This window comes from Miscanthus floridulus, chromosome 18 (genome assembly GCF_019320115.1).
Source record: "Miscanthus floridulus cultivar M001 chromosome 18, ASM1932011v1, whole genome shotgun sequence".
Lineage (NCBI taxonomy): Eukaryota > Viridiplantae > Streptophyta > Magnoliopsida > Poales > Poaceae > Miscanthus > Miscanthus floridulus.
The window spans coordinates 2,797,030-2,817,829 of NC_089597.1; positions in this window are offsets into that span (position 1 = coordinate 2,797,030).

Sequence of the window (20,800 nt, forward strand, 5' to 3'; positions counted from 1 at the left end):
TTTCTATGCCTCCAGATCTTCCAGGACAGCAGCAGCAAAAACACATGATACTGCTTGGCAGGAATAGATTCTGGTCTTCTCACATCCCATAGTAGTCCTACCGAGGCGTTGTCCACTGAAAACCCCATTTTTGTCCAGACATTTGCAGCAAAGGGACACCTAAATATCAAGTGATCCGCACTGTCTGATGCTTGCTTGCACAGCTCGCAGTTGTCATCTTCTACAATTGATTTCTTCTTCAGGTTTGCTCGGCACTGGATTCTTTCTTGGATCAAAAGCCAGGCAAAGAACTTTGGCTTGCTCTGTAAAACTTTGGCTTGCTCTTCTTCTTATATGACATAGCAGAGCTCCTGCTATTTTTTTTAAAAAAAAACTGGACCCGAGGGGGGGCACAATTGGAGCAAGCTAGCAAGAGAAGGCTCTGGTTGATGCCATGTGTTTTGATAGCTTTGTATACAGGTCCAGCCCGAAGCACACCATCAGCAGCGGCAAATGGGCAGATATGGTTATCCGGCCTTGTTAGTAATATTGTGTGTGCCGGTTAGTTAGGATTGCATGGCATCGCCAGTTGCATGCGCGTGAGCCCCAGGCTGTGGTGGCCGCACGCGTAGGAGGTCGTGGCATGAGAATCGCTCAGCCATGCACCTGGACATGCAGCCATGGCCGGCGAACGCGGTGCGTGGGGATGGACGCGCACACTTCTCGCGTCGTGTGCGCTGTGGCGAGCACAGCTCTATTCTTTGTATTCCAATAAAAGGCAAATAGAACTACAGAAAACGCTGCGCTTTCAAGGTAGCACCAAAACCAAGCGTTTGCGTGTGTTGTGTTTGTTCTTGAGTCTTGTCTTCTCTGTCTCCTGCGTCGTGTCCTCGCCGTCGGCGTTCGCCGCTGATCCGAGACTAACAAGTGGCATCGGAGCTAGCTTTCGAGGTACCTCGCTGTCGCCATGGCGTCTCCACCAAGAACCCGTGGTCGTTCACCGGTCGGGAAGGGCGACGGCTCCAAGAAGAACGACAGTAGTAGCGGTTTTGGCGCCAAGACGCCAGCGCGCATGCCTTCTCTGAGCCGTTCCCCTCCTCGTCGTTCACGCACGCGCGACGCACGCCGTCCGCGGGAGGTCGTCATCGAGCGTATCATCCGGGAGGGCAGCGGCTCCGGCAACTGGCCACAGCTGACAAGGACGAACTACCACGAATGGTCGTTCCTCATGAAGCTGAAGATGCAGGCGCATCACCTCTGGGACGCCGTCGAGTACAACTGTAAGTGCAATCAAGCCCTAATGTGGGTTTTGGTGTTGATGACCACCTAATTAGAGAACTAATGAGATTTATTAAGATGACAAGCAGGGAATTCATTATAGAGGATGTTACATGGAAAGGAGGAGCCCCCAATTACAAATAAGGATGGCATCACGCTTAAAGGAGTTTTGAATTCTTTTGTCTTTTGAAATTGAGTATGGGAAAAGCTACACTATAAAGGGGGACACTACAACTGATTAAAAGTGTACAACCAAATGTTCAATCTGTACACAAAACATCCTCATACCTTAGTCAAGACAGCCAACTTAACAACTCCTTCACCCTTGCTGTCTTGCTGGGTGCGGCAGTGCCGCACCTAGAGAGAGGCACTGCCGTACTTATGGCGGCACTACCGCACTTAAGTAACCGTTGGGAGGCAAGGGGGTATTTATACTTTTCTCTGTCCTCCATAACGGCTCTCTCTTCTTCCCCAACGGTTCAGACCGACGAAAATCAACGGGTGCACATCTCCTCTCTCCTCCATTGGTGCTCTTCAAGATCTCAAGCTTTCCCTTTGACTTCTCCATCAATCCTTGAGTGAAAAAGGTGCCAAGAGTAATTAGAGAGCAGCTCCACTGATTTCTAAAGTCTAAAGAGCATTTGATTCACGTTTTGGCTGGCGGTTGTGTTTGTTACTCTTGGAGCTTGGCTCCTAGCCGGTTAGAGCGTCACCTGGTGAGCTTGCCAAGTTTGTAGCAGCCCCGGGAGGTTTGTAACCACCTCTTGCAGCAAGTAAAATCACCCCTCATCTCAAGAGTTCACTCTCTTGACTTGAGAACGAGGTAGGATTGCAAAGCCCTAAGTCTTAGTGGTATACCTCAACAACGTGGACTTAGGCAAACCTTGGCGGCGAGCTAAACTATGGGATAAATCTTTGTGTCATCTTGTGCTTGTGTTGCTACACTTGTGTTCTTGTTATTGTTGAGGTGATTTCTAGGGTTTGAGGCCGATCTACTTGTGTGTGGTGTTCCCACCACTTTCAGCTGTCGATATGTGATCTACTACCCTACAGGAAACTAAGAAATTTACCCGATCTAAATTTCGTTGGGTAGATTTTGAACTGTGAACTAATCTCTTCTGCAGGTGTGGTAGTGCCACGCTCATAGAGCGGCAGTGCCGCGGGTGAATTTGACTTCAGTTTGAGTTGAATTTTTACATGCCTATTCACCCCCTCTAGGCGTACCAGAGATTCTACAAGTGGTATCAAAGCGGGTTACCTCGTGTGCGCTTCACCGCATGAGGTATGGAGCCCGGGGGAGGATCCGATGTTGTGAAGCCCATCAACATCGATCCGGAGGACGTTGGGCTGCATGACACCGATAGCAGTGAGCTTAGCGCCTCTACAGCAAGCAACTCCACGCTCCCGCAGCTAGAGGCAACCGATGCTAAAAAAACTCAAAATGAAGAAGAAAGAAAGAAAGAAAGAAGAAGGGCAGCTAGAAAAGAGAAGCAAGAGAGAAGAAGAAGGAGCAGCAGTGGTTAAAAGAGAAGAAAGCAAGAAAAGAAGAAATAAGACTCAAGAGAGAAGCTAGAAGAAAAAGAAGAGAAGCAAGAAAGAAGAAGGAACAAGAAGCAAAAGCCTCCAATGCATCTTCAAGTGAGCTATCTAGCAGCTTCGAAGATGGTGATGATGATGAGTCTTACCAAGTGCATAGCAAGAAGAGCAAGAAAGGAAAGAGTAAGAAGAATGACGACAACAAATATGCCGCCGTATCCTTTAACTATTCTTCTATGTCTATGACTAACCATGATCGCAAGTCTTTCATCAATGTGCCCGCGGGCAAGTTACCTCATTTCGATGGGACTAACTTTGCCAAATAGAAGCACTTGAGGAGACCTATCTTATAGGTCTTCATCCCGGCATTTGAGAGGTTATTTGCAATGGATTTGAGCCACCGGTTGATCCCAAGAATCCAACCATGAAAGAAATGAGAATCATCCACCTCAACGGTCAAGCTACTAGTGTGCTACTTAGTGTCTTGGATGGTGATGAGTACAATAGAGTGATTGGTGTGGATGTTGCCAAGCAAATTTGGGATACTTTGCATCTTGCACATGAAGGGGTTGACAAAATGAGAAAGGCAAGAATTGATTTGTTGATGTCCAAGCTCAACCGATTTGTTATCTTGGATGGAGAAGGGCCACAAGAGATGTTTGATAGGTTGATGACCATGGTGGGCAAGATTAGAGGCTATGGTTATGATAAGCTAGATGATCATAAAGTTGTCAAGATTATGTTGGAAGCTTATTCACCAAGAAATGAGACCGTAGTAACTCTAATTAGAGACAAGAAGAAGTTTAAGTACTTCACACCAAATGATGTACTTGGGAGGATCTTGACCTTTGACATGCAAAGAGAAGAAGCAAATGAGAGGAAGAAGCTTGGAGAATTGCAAACAAAGCTAGAAGGCATCAAGATCAACAAGGATGTAGCTCTCAAGGCCAACAAATCAAACAAGCAAGGCTCTACTAGCAAGTCCAAAACCAACAAGCAAGCTTCAATTAACAAGCCCAAAGCAATCAAGCAAGTTCAAGAAAGAGTAGAGACCACCTCATTCTCTAGTGAGAGTGAACATGATGATGATCAATATGAGAAAGTGAATGATATTGCTCTCTTTATGAGAAGGTTTCATAAAGGGTTGAAGAAGCAAGGGTACAAGGTAGTAAAGAGGAAGTTTCCAAACAAGAAGAAGAGGGCATGCTACAATTGTGGAAGCATCGATCACTTCATTGCCAAGTGCCCACATGAGATCAAGGAGAACAAGTATAAGAAAGAGAAGAAGGAGGACAAGGCCGACCGTAGAAAGAGCAAGAAAAATATGGGAGAAGCTCACATTGGACATGAATGGGATTCATCTATTGAAAGCTCAAGTGAAGAAGATGAGAAAGTTGCAACCATTGCTATCCATGAGCCATCTTCTTCACCAAGACTCTTCACCAACATGTCCGATGATGACTACTACTCCCCTCACATTTGTCTTATGGCAAAGGATGAGAAGGTAAAATCTAAATCTAAGGCCAAAGCTCCTCCACCTCCACCTCCTAGTGATATCTCTAGTAGTGATATTAGTGATAGCTCTAGTGATGATAAATCTAGTGATGAAGAAATTGATAAATTAACTAAGAACTTAGATGGAAAGACCAAATTATTCATCACTAAACTAATGAAAGACTTAGAGAGTGTCCAAGCCAAGCTAGAATCTAGAGAGGAAACTCTTATCCAACAAGAGGATCTCTACATTTCTAGCAAGGAAGCTCTTGCATTAGAGAGAAGTAAGGTGGAATTCTTATGTAAGGCCTTGGCCAAAGAAAAAGGGGACCATGCTATCACAAAGAAAGAAAATATTGCTCTAAAAAAAGTATCGTGACTTATATGAAAAGCACAGAGAACTTGAGCTGCAATATAACATTCTTTGGGATAGCAACTCACATCCCTCTAATACAAAGGATGCATCTACTACCTCCACTAGTCAAGGTTGTGGAAAATGTTATAATATTGATTTGAATGCTTATTCCACTAACCTTGCAAACATGGAGGCAATGAGAAAAGAAATTGCTAGACTCAATGAGATCATTGGCAAGGGTTGCTTGAGTGGTAAGACTCAAGTGACAAAAAGGCAAATGACTCAAAAGTGCCTCAATTCAAGCAAGGGAGACACCCCTCAATCAAACATGGGCTTAGGCACACTGCAGGAGCCAAGATAAATGGAAGAAAGATCATAAATGGCTATGAGTATGTCAAGTTTGAGAGAAAGGAAAGAGTTGGTATAGATCAGCCTACACAGACATCGGTAGTGCCTCAGTGAAGGCCGGCTGTGCCACTCCCCGCAAAAGCGGGAAGGCTACCAATTCTGCTCCTAATCAAACTAAGCCCAAGAAGAAGGTGTTCTAGCAGCAACAGGTTCAATAGAAGCCAAAGGAATTAGTGTGGGGCATTATGAACAAGTATGCCTACCAACCAAAGTTTCAACCACCTCGATAAAGCTTGACTTCATGTTTTATTTCAAGGAACAACAACAGTGGAAAAGTGGTTGCTAAATATGTTGGAAAGAAAGCCAACACATATAGGAATACTTCTATTTGGGTTCCTAAATTTCTTGTGACTAACATGCAAGGCCCTAAGTCTAATTAGGGACCTAAATCAAGCAACTAAATCTGTTTTACAGGCATACTCCTCCGGTGGGTCAAGTTGGGTGCTCGATAGTGGATGTACAAATCATATGACCGAAAAAGAAGTATGTTCTCATCATATACCCCGAAGATGGACTCAAATGAAAATATTCTCTTTGGAGACAACTCTAAGGGGATGTGATTGATCTCGGCAAAGTTGCTATAACCCTTGAGCATTCAATTACAAATGTTTTACATGTTGATTCGTTATGTTATAATTTGTTGTTGAAAGCATCTAGGCTCCTAGTAAGGTTTTGGTGATTAATGACAATACGAGATTACTATAACTAACGTATGTTTTGCAGAGGCAATTAAGTTAGGTCATGATAATGTGAAAGGTTCTAATATGGCTAGAGGGGGGGGGGGGTGAATAGCCTATTTAAAAATCTACAAACCAACTAGAGCAATTTGATTAGTATACAAATAGCGAAAAACAAACTTGCTCTAGCTCTACAAGGGTTGCAAGTCACCTATCCAATAATTCTAATTTCTATGATCATTAGACACACAATTTACTATGTTACTACTCACTAAGAGCTCTTACACTTGCTACACTAAAGAGCTTCACTAGATGAACTTAAAACAACAAAGCAAGCTCTCAATTCTAATTACACTAAAGAACTTGCCATGACTAGTTTTCAAGAATATAAATGAGTAAGGTGATTATACCACTGTGTAGAGAAGTGAACTAATCACTAGATGAATATTAAATCAATCACTGGGAGAATACCAAAGGGCAAGAGACAACCAATTTTTTTCCGAGGTTCACGTGCTTGCCAACATGCTACGTCCCCGTTGTATCGACCAACACTTGGTGGTTCGGCGGCTAAGAGGTGTTTCACAAACCTCATCCACACAATTGGACACCGCAAGAACCTACCCACAAGTGAGGTAACTCAATGACATGAGCAATCCACTAGAGTTACCTTTCGGCGCTCCGCCAGGGAAGGTACAAATCCCCTCACAATCACCGGAGATGGCCATGAACAATCACCAACTCATGCCAATCCTCCTCCGCTGCTCCAAGCCGTCTAGGTGGTGGCAACCACCAAGAGCAACAAGCGAATCCTGCAGCAAAAACACGAACACCAAGTGTCTCTAAATGCAATCACTCAAGCAATACACTTGGATTCTCTCCCAATCTCACAAAGATGATGAATCAATAATGGAGATGAGTAGGAGGGCTTTGGCTAAGCTCACAAGGTTGCTATGTCAATGCAAATAGCCAAGAGAGTGAGCTTGAGCCGGCCATGAGGCTTAAATAGAAGCCCCCACGAAATAGAGACGTTGGGCTACTCACTGCACTGAACACGGGGCGACCGAACGCTCCGGTCATATCGACCGGACGCAGGACTCTAGCGTCCGGTCGTGCGATGCACGCCACATGTCCCTTCTCTTTAAATACCAAGCGCCCGATCCCAATGGTTAAGTGATGACCGGACACGCTGCTGTGAAGTGACTGGATGCTGGACCTTAGCGTCCGGTCATTTCCAGTAAGCATCCAGAAGCGAGAAATCAACAGGTCATGCTCGACCAGACACACCCAGCGTCCGGTCACTCAACGTCATCATATGACAAACTGACCGGACTCAGGCCCTGAGCGTCCGGTTAGTTTTTGCGCCAGCGTCTGGTCATGAGACCGAAACAGCGCGCCCTATGCTGCCACTGACCGGACGCGCCGGTCCAACCGAGACTAGCGTCCGGTCACTTATAGCGACCTCCGTCTTTTATATATAGGGTGCCGGTGGCACCGTCAGACTGTCCACCGATGAAGTTGCTAACCCTTACTCAAATGTGCCAACCACCAAGTATATCACCTTGTGCACATGTGTGTTAGCATATTTTCATAAAACATTTTCAAGGGTGTTAGCACTCCACTAGATCCTAAATGCATATTCAATGAATTAGAGCATCTAGTGGCACTTTGATAACCGTATTTCGATACGAGTTTCACCCCTCTTAATAGTACGGCTATCGAACCTAAATATGATCACACTCACTAAGTGTCTTGATCACCAAAATAAAATGGCTCCTACCATTTATACCTTTGCCTTGAGCCTTTTGTTTTTCTCTTTCTTCTTTTCAAGTCCAAGCACTTGATCATTACCATGGCATCACCATCATCATGTCATGATCTTCATTTGCTCCACCACTTGGACTAGTGCTACCTATCTCATAATCACTTTTGATAAACTAGGTTAGCACTTAGAGTTTCATCAATTAACCAAAACCAAACTAGAGCTTTCATAATGGCAATTGATTAGGCAATCATGGTTGTCATGCCCCTACGATGGAAATTGTTTTGGTTTTCAAAGAATGGACGACAAGGTTAAGGATGGACTAGTTCTAAGTGTCGTTTGGTGTTAAAGAGACACTTAAAGTAGTTTATGACTTTGTTTTTCCTTTGGCTGTACTATTAAGGGGATATGGACTAGTAGCTTGACCTAGGTGAGTCTAGTGGGTTAGGTGTGGTGCACACTTGTCAAATCTAGCACTAGGTGGCTCAGGAGTAGCCCTAAGATCAATTGGAGCAAACTTTATTCACATATGATTTTGAGTTGGAAGTGAATGAATGGTCAAATGACTGTCCGGACGCTAGTCTGGTTGTGACCGGACGCTGAAGGGTGAGTCCGATCAGTTCATTTGAGCAACTAGAGTTGTCTAGTTGCGATCGGACGCTGAGTGAAAAGTGATCGGACGCAGGGTTCCTACGTTCGATCAACTCCAGAGAGGTTCCATAGAGGGAGTTTCCTGATCGGACACGTCCGATCAGTGCTGACCGGACTTTGGTCAGGACCCGGTTACTGACCGGATGCTGAACAGCGAAGTGACCGGACTCTGGGTACTAGCGTTTGGTCAACATCAGTAAGGTTCTAGAGAGCAGTTTTCGTGACCGAACATGTCTGTCAGTGCTGACCAGACACAGGTCAGAGTCCGGTCACAACTTAACGGCTCTATGGCGGGTATAACTGACCGGAGCATCCGGTCACCCCGCAGAGTGCTGACTCAACCTCCTAACGATTCGTTTTGAATGAGGGGGTATAAATGCTTCCTCTATTCATGCAAGGGAGGTCTCTTGCCCATTTGTTTAGCTGAGAAACACCCTTGAGAGAGCTAAGGAGAGCAAGAGCCTAGTGAGGTGATTAAGATTTGATAATCCAAGATTAAGGCTTCATTAGTGCAAGGAGAGTAGCAAGTGTGCATCCACCCTTCTTATTAGACTTGTTGTGGTCAAGTGAGAGTTTGTGCTTTTTACTCTTGGTGATCGCCATCATCTAGATGGCTTGGTAGTGATCGGGAGTTTGGTGATCATCCGGCGGAGCTTGTGGATGACCTAACTCAAGTTGTGAGCGGTTGTGGGCGATTCACTGCGATGGAGTGTCGAAGAATCAGCCCATAGAGAGCACTTGATTCTTGCACGGATCAAGGGGGAGCTACACCCTTGCGTGGGTGCTCCAACGAGGACTAGTGGGGAGTGGCGACTCTCCGATACATCGGCAAAACATCGCCGTGTTTCTTCTCCTCTCTTTACTTTAAGCATTTACATTTGAGCAATTCATTTTTTGTCTTTACATTCTTAGAATTGACATGCTAGAGTAGGATTGGAACTTAGGGTGCTAAACTTTTGTGCAGTAGATCAATAGAATCATACTGTGGGCACAAGGGGTGAAGGGGGCTAAGTGGAGGGTTTAATTATTGCAAAGAATTTTAGAATTAGCCCAATTCACCCCCTGTCTTGGATATCTTGATCCTTTCAATTGGTATCGGAGCCTCGTGCTCACGAATTTAGGCTTAACCGCCTAGAGAAAGATGTCCCATAGAGATGAACCTCCTCCTATCTTTGAGGGAGATGATTTTCTTTATTGAAAAATCCACATGGAGGCTTACTTAGAAGCTCTAGATGTTGGAATTCTTATAGCCGCCTCTCAAGGTTTCACAAAACCTAAGGATCCCACACACCTTCAAGGCAATGAAGTCAATTATGAGAAATGGAATGCAAATGTTAGAAACATCATCTTTAGAGGCCTTTGCAAAGATGTGTTTAATCGTGTGCGGAACGAAAAGGACGCCCATGCACTATAGTCGGACATTTGTGCGCTCCATGAGGGAACAAAAAGTGAGCGTGAGGAACACTATCATCTTGTCATGAAAAATCTTAATTCTTTTGAGATGCTTCCTAAAGAAAGTGCTAATGAGATGTACTCATGCTTAAATGTTCTTGTAGAGGAAGTCAATGGGCTTGGACTTACACAAATACAACCATCCGATGTTGTAAGAAAGATCTTGAGTGTCCTCTCCATTGACAAATATAGGCACATTATGACCGTGCTTCATCAAGGTGATCTTTCCACCGCTACCCCAACTCAAATATTGGAAAAGATAAATGCACATGAGATGTATATGCACATCACACCACAAGATGGCTCTTCTTCCACCAAGAAGAAAGACTTGGCATTAAGGCTAGCCAAGAGAAGGGCAAAACAAGAATTGAATATGAGAGCTCAAGTGATAATGAAACTGATGATGTAAGTCTTGCTCTCATGGTGAGAAGAACCACCGAGATGCTTAAGAAGCTCAACAAGAACGGTGTCAAGTTTGACGGCAAAAAGAAGTTCTTCACTAGCAATAGAAGAAAGCCAATCTCGAAGATAGATTGCTATAATTGTAGAGAACTTTGTCATCTCGCACATCAATGCCCCAAGCCAAAGAAAGACAAATACAAGAAGTACAAGGGCAAGAAAGATGACTCAAGCAATGAAGATGATGATGAGAAGAAGAAAAATAAGCCATACAAGAAAAATGATGGCAAGAAGAAGGATTTCCACAAGAAGAAGAAAAATGACAAGGCATACATCATTGGTGATTGACTCACGAATATTGATTCATCAAGTTGCTTATCCGATGATGATAGTAAGAACGAGAAGGTGGCCATTATTGTGATTGACTCTTCACTATCTTCACCGACACTACTGTCATCATCCTCTATACACCTATGCCTTATGACCAAGGGTGAACGAAAGGTAAAAAGTGATGATGAGAGTAGTGGTGATGAACATGCTAGCAATGATGATAGTGATAGTGATGATGAATTTGAATCACCTTCCTATGATGATCTTGTCAAGTTGCTTAACCAATATACTAAGATCATTAGAAAGATAAGAACTAAAAATGAAAAGTGAGAACTTAAGAATGACTCACTTTTAGCTAAATGTGACATAGCGGAAAAGGCTAGTGTTGAGCTTAGAGAAGCAAATGAAGTTATGTCATCCAAACTAAAGGAGCTCAAATCTTCTAAGAAAGAGCTTAAAGAAAAACATGATAAACTTGAGGGGATACATAATGAGCTCATCACTAGCTACAATATGCTAAATGAAGAATATACAAATCTCAAGACCAATCATGATAATCTTGTTGTCTCTAATGAGCTATTATCCAATGAGCCACATGATGCTACTAACCATGTTGTTGTAACACCTCTGGTATTTTGACCTAGCACTAAAAATTGACATGTCATCATATGCATTGCAAAGCATTCATATAGTATAAAGTTTTGACTACATTCACTAAATAAGGTTTATTTCATAATGTTGTTATTTCATGTGATGTGTTTCAAAAACCCTAAATAAAGATCATGACCACAAGGGTCAAATTTCATGTGATCATGTGAGGCCATGTGTCATTTGACTCAAATAACCCTAATGGGCCATGTTACTGGTCAAAAATCAAAATTTAAGTAAAAGGAAGACAAATCAAATTTGAATTCAAATTTAATTTATAAAAGTCCTTTTTGCCCCTTTTTACTAATTCAAAATCCATGTGGAATTTGGGGTTTAGGCAAAAAGCAAAGTTGGAGATTATTTTATGTAGATCAACTTTGGTATTCAAAGTTTTTCAAGTTTACATATAAAATTTGGAGTAATTTTGAAATTATTCAAATGCTCAAATGCACCCCAAATTCAAATTTCAAAATGGAGGCAGAATTTGAAAATATTTCTAGAAGCAAAGTTGTAGAGTTTGAAAAATTGAACAACTTTCATTTTGGAGATTTTCAACTTCTTTAGAAAATTTGGGATTAATTTGAAAAATAGACTCAGTGGCAGTTCTGTAATTAATTCAAAAATTAAGATTTACATCACCGCTTACCGCCGACGCCACGCCTCTGCCGCCACCGAGCGTTTTGCGCCGCTTCCTCGTGCCCTGGCATGTCTTCATTGCCGTGGCATCTTTGTCATGTGCTGTCGAAGCCAGACGAGCTTCTCCCGGCTATAAATAGCCATACCGTCGTCGTCCCTCTCTTCGTTTCCTGCCTCTGCTCGCCGCCGACGACCTCGCTGCGCTCGCAAAATTCGCCGCCGTCGTAGCATCTTGAGTCAGTAGCATCTGCTAGTAGCCCCGCCTCATCTTCCTGCTCCTCCCAAGCCTGATTGTGTCGCTCCTGGAAGTCCAGCGCCACCGCGCGACGTCGTCTTCCCCGAGTCCGGCCGAAGCTCCGCCGCGACCCACCTCACTGTGGCTAGGGCGATTCAGTACGTCTCCGCCTGCACCAAGTACACCCTCGTGATCACGGTGAGCTCCTGAGCATGAAGATCGCTCTTCTTTTGACTCTACTGCACCATAGACATAGCTACGTCGACCGCCGTCGAGTCCGAGTCGCCATGGCCGGCATAGGGTTCCATCTGGTGTGCCTGTTGCTGTTCTGAGGGTTGGGTTAGATTCGCAATATGGTGTAGATCACGTTGGTGCAGTCCATCTCACCGGAGAAGCACCGCCGGCGCGTTTTGCCGATCGGAACTGACCACGCCACCGTGCGGTTGCTTTAAGTCACTGACAGTGGGGCCTGGCTGTCAGTGCGAGTGAGGAAGAAGAATAGTGAAAATTTTTATTTTCTGAATTTGTGAATAGTGCTGAAACTTTGGGAATTTGTAGGAAATTCATGATAGCTCCAAAAATTCTGAAATTTTGTGTATAGCTTCTGTACATGTTCTAGTATGATTTAAAAATTTGAAACTTGAAATTTGAATAAATTTTTAATGTTCAAATATTCAGTCCATTAATTGAAAAATGCAATTTCCATGATTTTTTGTAGGTCACTGTATAATTCCAAAAATTATGAAATTAGTTTTGGTACACTAATTTGTTATGAGGAAGCTTACATAAAATTTTTAGGTCATTTAGAACAAGTTCATTTTTAGGCTTAATTCCAAATTAATTCAAAAATAAATAAAGATAAACCCTAAGTGTTTGATTAGTGTTGGATCTTGTTTTGGTCATGTTTTGTGACTAGTAGGGTTTCAAGATCCATTTGGTCAAGTCACATGTGTGGTTCTTGATGGTAGGATTGCAAGTTGGTTTTGTTGGCTTGCAACTGTACCGTGAAATAAAATCTTTTGCGGGGTGTTTTTACATTTCATGTATCATGAAAGCATCATGTTTACATTATCATCATGTTAAAGCATATGTTATCGTTTCGTGTAGAACCCGAGAGTGAAACGATTCTAGTTGAGCAAGTTCTGGAAGAATCCCCGGTTGTCACGGGATTCGATAATCGTGGTACTGATCCGGAACCTGAGATCGTCAACGAAGGCAAGCCCCGGTTTATGCATTAAACCCTTACCTTGTTTACTTTGAAAATTTTATCACCTATGTTACTTATTGCATTGAGTTGATAAATTCAAATATTACCTACTTGATGCATTGCTTACCTTGTTACTTGTTTGCCATCCTTGAAGATGTTTTCATTTACAAAGGCGTAGAATGCTTAGTATGCTTTATGATAGGCTTTCAAAATAAAAGTTTTGGTACAATCAAAGATGGCATACTAGCCAAAGAAAGAAAGAAGGATGAATGAACTAGAGACTAGTCAGGGGACTTATCTTGAATTTTTGGCTAATGTTGCCTAAAGGCCACTCATTGTGGATCTTCTGAATGAGTCACTTTGTAGTACTGGTCACATACTCCGGTAAGCCTACTTTGGCTAATCCGATACTAAGACGAATGCCCACGCACTGGGAGTAGAGAGATGGTGGGAGTAGCGTGTACCCTCATGGCTGGAATGTGGCCGGATTTGAGGTGTGCTATGCTCTCAGGTGGCGTGGAGATGGCTTAGTATAGGAGGATCCGGTAGCGAGGTTGATATATGCAAGATTAAGTTCTACATATGTCATGTGATAAGGAATCCCTAGCTGGGACTTGAATCAATTCGAATTGCCGGTGCTCCATGGATATGGAGACTCAATTCATTACAGAAGCAATGCAGGACTAGTGAATTACTAAAATATGAGAAAAGAATGGAAAGAGAAGGAATGGAATATGGGAAAAGTACATTTAGTTTGAGATAATGAACTAAAGGACTTAGGGGTAAAATTTGAAAATAGGATAAGAATAGTAAGCTTTTGGCAAAGGACTTTGAATTTTGCTACATCCTTACCTTGTCCCAAACCCCTGCATCTTTAAAAGTCTTACCCCGTTACGTCGGGTTAGTCTTGTTGAGTACCTTTGTACTCAGGGTTTGTTAACCCTTGTTGCAGGTGAGTTGCATGCGCATGCTTGTTTTGGTCCCTGCTGCATGTCTGTGTTTGAAGTCAATGACGATGAGGAGTGATGAATGGCCTTTGTACAAGGCACTAGTTTGTTTGATAAATAAAGTTAATGTAATATTATCCCGCTGCTATGGTTGTATAACACTTATGGTATTGTAAGTTTGAAAACAACTAGTTTGTAACCTATGTTACCTTAAGACTTCCGCTATCTTTACTCTGGTATATATTTGAATAAACTATTGTAATCTGCAATGTCTGTGATTGGGATCCTGTTTGAAAAGAGAATCGTGGATGATTCGGGTTTCCCGAGGACACCCGACAGACCTGTTGAGTTGTTGGGAACTCATGTTCGCTATCCGAGGTGTGTCAAGACAACGATAGGTACACGTGGGCCTGATTTCTTAGGAGGTTCTGCCACAGTTGTTAAGATTGATATAGCTAAATCATGTGATGATTTGATTATTGAGAGTGTTGATCAAGGTTCCAGTAACAAAGGCAAGCAAGTGGTTGAGTCCGACAATTATGATGAGCATGTTAAGATTAAGAATGAGAATGATAAGCTCGAGAAAGATCTTGAAAAGGTATCAACCACCAACACTATTGTGATAGAGAACCTTAACCATGATAGTGATCTAGCTTTTGAGAATGAGAAGCTCAAAGAAGAGAACAAGAGACTAAAGAAAGAGAAAAATCATGATGAACTCAAAGAAGAGAACAAGAAGCTCAAGTTAGAAAAAGAACATCTCAAGACCGGCTTGAGCAAGTTTACAAGAGGTCAACATCTTCAAAGTGAGCTACTCATGAACATCATCATGAAGATAGATAGAAGTGAAATTGGGTATTTGGCACATCAAGAGAAGAAGGCTCAAGCTCAACACCAACAACACAAGTCAAAGCCAAAACCAAAGAGGTGTTTTGAGTGTGGACAAGAAGATCACTTTGCCCATGAGTGTCAAACTCCACCACCACAACCCTTGCTCAAGCGTGCTAGACCTTTTGCTTTCAATGCTCATTACATGCTTAGAAAGGATTCTAGTGGTAAAATGAAAGTCATGTTCTTAGGACCTCCCAACAAGAATAGGCCTAAGAAAATTTGGGTTGCAAAGTCACTTGTTGAGAAAGTCAAGGGCCCTCAACAAGTTTGGGTCCCTAAATAAGCTTGATCTCTTGTGTGTAGGTGAACTACAAGACCGATGGAAGTCATTGGGTAATTGATAGTGGTTGCACTCAACATATGACTGGTGATCCTCGTATGTTCACCTCACTAGATGAAGAAGTTGATGGTCAAGAAAGAATTACATTTGGTGATAATTCAAAGGGCAAAGTTAAAGGATTGAGCAAAGTGGCAATATCGAATGATCATTCAATCTCAAATGTGCTATATGTTGCTTCTTTGAGTTTCAACTTGCTATCTGTTAGACAATTGTGTGATCTTGGCTTTCAATGCTTGTTTACCGAGAAGGAAGTGGTTGTATCAAATGGATGTTAAAAGTGCATTTTAAATGGCTTCATAAATGAACTAGTCTATGTTGATCAACCTCCCGAGTTTGAAGACCCTAGATATCCTAATCATGTTTATAGGTTGTCCAAGGTGTTATATGGGCTTAAGCAAGCCCCAAGAGCTTGGTATGGACGCCTTCAGGATTTTCTCATTGAGAAGGGCTTCACCATTGGGAAGGTCGACACCACACTATTCACCAAGAAGCTTGATGGAGAAATCTTCATTTGTCAAGTATATGTTGATGATATCATCTTTAGATCATCAAATGAAGATTATTGCAAAGAGTTTGATGATTTGATATCAAAAAAGTTCGAGATGTCAATGATTGGAGAGCTTACATTCTTTCTTGGTTTCCAAGTCAAGCAAATAAGAGAAGGGATTTTCATCTCTCAAGAGAAATATACAAATGATCTTCTCAAGAGGTTCAATATGGATGAATGTAAGCCAATCAAGACACCAATGCTATCTAATGGACATCTTGACCTAGATGAGGGAGGTAAAACAGTTGATCAAACTCTCTACCACTCTATGATTGGTAGCTTATTATATTTAACCGCATCTAGGCCCAACATCATGTTTAATGTGTGTATGTGTGCTAGATTCCAAGCTAATTCTAATGAAGCTCATTTGGTAGCCGTTAAAAGAATCCTTAGGTACCTTAAGCACACACCAAGCATTGGTCTTTGGTATCCTAAAGGAGCTAGATTTCAATTAGTTAGCTATTCTGATTCGGATTATGTGGTTGCAAAGTTGATAGGAAAAGCACATCCAGAGGGTGCCATTTGTTTGGTAGATCACTTGTGTCTTGGTCCTCCAAGAAGCAAAATAGTGTGGCTTTGTCCACCGCCGAAGCGGAATACATTGCCACAGGTGCTTGTTGTGCACAAATACTTTACATAAAGCAAACTTTCCTCTACTATGGTGTAGTTCTAGAAAAGGTACCTCTTTTATGTGACAATGAGAGTGCGGTAAAGCTGGCTAATAATTCGGTTCAACATTCTCGTACCAAGCACATTGATATCCGCCATCACTTTCTTAGAGATCATGTTGCTAAAAATGATATATCATTAGAAGGTGTAAGGATCGAGGATCAATTGACGGATATCTTTACTAAACCGCTAGATGAGGCTATATTTTCTCGGTTGAGAAATGAGCTCAATGTGCTTGATTTTTGTAACTTCACTAGAAAATGAGCTTGTGTTGTCCCTTGCATTGCATTATAATATACAACATGTTTAATTTTTGGTAATGCATTTAGAGCTTGTCTAACATGGTTAAGATAACCACCGAAAAGCATGTGAAGAAGCTTAATCTTGGATCAAACTTGACAAGCAACTAGAATTACTTTCAAGTATTGCATTGCATATGCATGTATGTTGTTTTCTATTACCCTTTTATTGCCTATTTTATTAAAAAGAAGTATAGCCTAAGGCAAAATATTTTAAAAAAATTTGAGGGTTTGAGAGAGGTCACTCACATCAGTCCCAATTGATGTTTATTTGGGTCTTATTGAAGTTAGGACTTGATTGGGAACAGACAGCATGAAGGAACATTGAAGATTTGCTGAAAAAGGGCGACCGAACTCTAGATTCCAGCGTCTGGTCTGTTCACAGGAGGTGAACCGAAGCGCAAAGGAGTGACCGGACGCTAAAACAATGTTCTTCCTATGTTCGGTCAAATGGTGGTCCTACGTCCGGTCAAGCGAAGAAGATGTACACAGGATCGATCGGACTCTGGCTGCGTCTGGTCAAGGATATCCAGACGCGTCCAGTCACAACTTGAGGGGATTTGAACCTCTCTGTAGTCGATCGGACTCTGGGTGGCAGCATTCGGTCATTGCCACTAGAGCGTCCGGTCAGTAGAAGGCATGTGGATCTAATACTCTATCTCGTTTCCTTATCCATCATGAGGAGAGCCACCATATAATCCGTACGTCGTGCACCCAGGCTGACCTAACCCCGCACTGACTTCACCGCCACCTGAGCCTTCCTCGCCAGCGCACTGCGCCACCATATGCCCATGCCCTAGCCGCCGCATCCACCCTCGCACAGGGCCCGCATCAGCCTCAAGCCACCGCAGCAACCTCACCCACACCGTGCCTTACTCCACGCCGCTACGCCATGCATTAGCACCGTGCACCCATGCCCTAGCGCCACCGTGCTCGCACCTCAGCCGCACACCACATCGCTCTGCTCTGCCATGCCCTCGCCAGCGCTGCCACCTTGATCTCGCCGTGCCATCAAAATGCCACCGCCCACACCTCCATAGCCATGCTGATTTGACCTAGCAACTGCCTCATGCGTCTACATTGCACTGCCACTGCGTCTTCTCAGCCGCTGCATTGCAAACCCTAACCCTAGGGGTTTTCCGGTGGTGCTCTGTGATCCATTCGTTTGCTCTTCGGTCGCCGATTCATCAGGTAGCAATCCATCGCCTCTAATTTCATATCCATTGCTTGCTTCTTAGGGTTTCGTATCTCTAGATGTATATTGTAATTATTCATATATCCGATCTATTCTATCGTGCAACGAGTCGGTGTTTTTGAGGTTGCTTTGACAGTTGTCAGTTAACTCGGGTCCAAGTCTGCGAGTATGGATTGAGGCCAAGCCTCGGAAGTGTCAGTTGGCAGTTGATTCATGTCCGTGGTAGTAGTTCTTTTCAGCTCCAGCAATGACATGTGTCAAGAATGCGAGAGGTGGTCCAGTTGATTCTCGCTTGACTGCTCAGGAGAAAGGCAAGGCCAAGAAGACTACGATGAAGAAGCAAAAGCTCGTCGATGTAGAGGCTAAGAGAGCAGTAGCAGTAGCAGCTAAGCGTGCAGAGAGAGGAGGGGCTCAAAGTGGTGTCAATATTGTAGACTAGCTATCACCTTCTCAGAGGGCCACCGTCGAGAGGGTTGAGTCTTCATGGTAGTCTAGCTAGGACTGTCATGCTTGGAGGACGAAGTGTCGCTTTAGAGGAGAGTCAGCCTTAGGGGGAGCTAGAGCAGTAGACATAGCCACCAATGCAGTCAGAGGATACTCATTAGGCTAAGCTGACTGAGCAAGCAGAGCTGACCGAGGAGGCAGAGTAGGCACTCAGCCACAGTTATGATGCTCTAGTCATACTCATGCTTAGGTGATGCCGATGCTTGAGACATAGAGGAGGGGTTCTTGTCCGCCTCCTAGACCACAGGGTCTGCCCCCAGCGACTCACCTTAACCTAAGGATAGCCACAACCAAGCAGGTGTAGCAGCTTCGCTTCATGTAGTTCGAGGACTAGTTTTCGCCGAGGCGGGATGAGCATGCTTTAGAGCACTTCTATACACCACTGCAGGAGGATTTCTATCGGGCATATCTTAATAATAGAGTTGCTTTCAGATCATAGAGAGTGTGTTCTATTGAGTCACTTGTAGCAGTAGCAGGCGAGCAGATCCGCCCTCACCTCTCTTATCTGCCTGGGTTGACAGACCTACTTGGATGGACTGGCCGATATGTTCCATCATGGGTCCGTGAGTTCTACTCTTCACTTTGGATTGATCTAGGGCACAAGTTCATACACTTTGCTTTCAGAGGCCGTGACTACAGGCTACAGAGCTTGAGGGTCAAAGAGATTCTTTGGATTCCAGAGTCACCCATTCGCCTTCATGAGGTTTGCTATGGTCAGATAGAGCCTCCCAGATGCTCTCATGGTGGTCTTGTGCCTCCTATAGATCTGGTTCGACCTTGCTTCATAGAGCCATTCGGCGAGGTGTCGAGCAGGACGCCTAGAGATCTTACTCCTATAGCTTGACTTCTTGATGCTATCATGAGGAGGACCCTGCTCCTGAGGATGGATTATCGTGAGGGATTGACTCGCATTCAACTATGGTTGGTGAACTCTCTGGTGCAGTAGACAGTTTTTGATATTTGGGATGTCATTCTTTCAGAGATGGAGGACACTCTTGCAGAGGGGTTCAAAGGTCACCGACAACTACCTTATGCTCACTGGATCACATTTTTGATTTGCAAGACTGTTATAGCGAAGTCTCCTGAGGCGATGACAAAGTATACTGGTGCTACTACTGAGTTTCCTCCATACAACACGACCCGAATGCTCTATCATAGCAGTGCGAGGACACCTAGCTAGCCGCACCATCGCCTAGAGGTGCTAGAGACTGCAACCCAGTAGGATGAGATCATTAGGGGCGTTGTAGTGATAGAGGAGGAGCAGCTAGATGCTCAATAGAAGGGTGTGGTCGAGAGCGACCCCACTAACAGTTCTGATGATGATTATCAGGCTATTTCTCAGATGTGTCCATGACCACATGACAGAGAGGCCAGTGGCTCTAGCTTAGCTCCATAGCCACCATAGATAGACCTCGCTCTTCTAGCCATTCTTGAGCGGATGAGGCAGGATCAGGCACACCAGGCCCATGAGATTGCAACTGCCCTTGCATAGGTTTAGGCCAGACAGGATGAGTTCTAGAGACAGCAGTAGGCCATACAGCAGCAGCAGGCCATGTAGTAGCAGCAACTCCTAATGCAGTAGCAGTTTCTTAGATTTATGCAGCATGTTGTCACTGCTATTGGGGTTGCTCTACCACCATCTACACCTCAGCTCGGCCAGCCGGCCACCACTTCAGTGACTTCAGCTATACAGCCTAGTAGGCTTCAGAGTCAGGGATAGCCAGCTACTCAGTTTGCTTCACCTACAAAGTAGGTGTCCCAGTGGTTTGCTTCCCCAGTGACAGCCTAGGGTCCGCACTTCACACCTATTATTACAGGTTTCACACCGGTTCAGAGTTCCTTAGTGCTTGTGACTAACACCCTAGTTTCTAGGAGCCTCAGTGCTACTTTCAGCGAGCTTACAGGGTAGCCTACACCACTAGAGTTGTGAGTCCCTATATCTTCCACAGTCGCTCCAGTTACTAGGACTTAGAGACACCCCCATCATCTGTTGCATCATCAGAGCCATCTGCTATAGTGATACCTATAGAGTCACAGGCCACACTAGTCCTAGAGCAGACCCAGTGTAACAACCCAGAAATCCACACACCAAAAATCACAACTACAAAATTTTTTCTTAAAACTCCCATGTGATGATGAGTGACATTGTAGGAGCCAACCCTAAGAGTTGCATTAGAAGTAACCCAACTTAAGTCAACACATAAGCATGGCATATCATTTGTTAATTATGATTATTAAATTTCCAACAAATAACATGTTGCATACAATGTTAACTTAAATTGTGATTTGGGTTTTCATTTGCTTTATGCTATGTTTAACAATTCCATTAAAAGTAATAACCCATAAAGTTATTATTAAATGAAA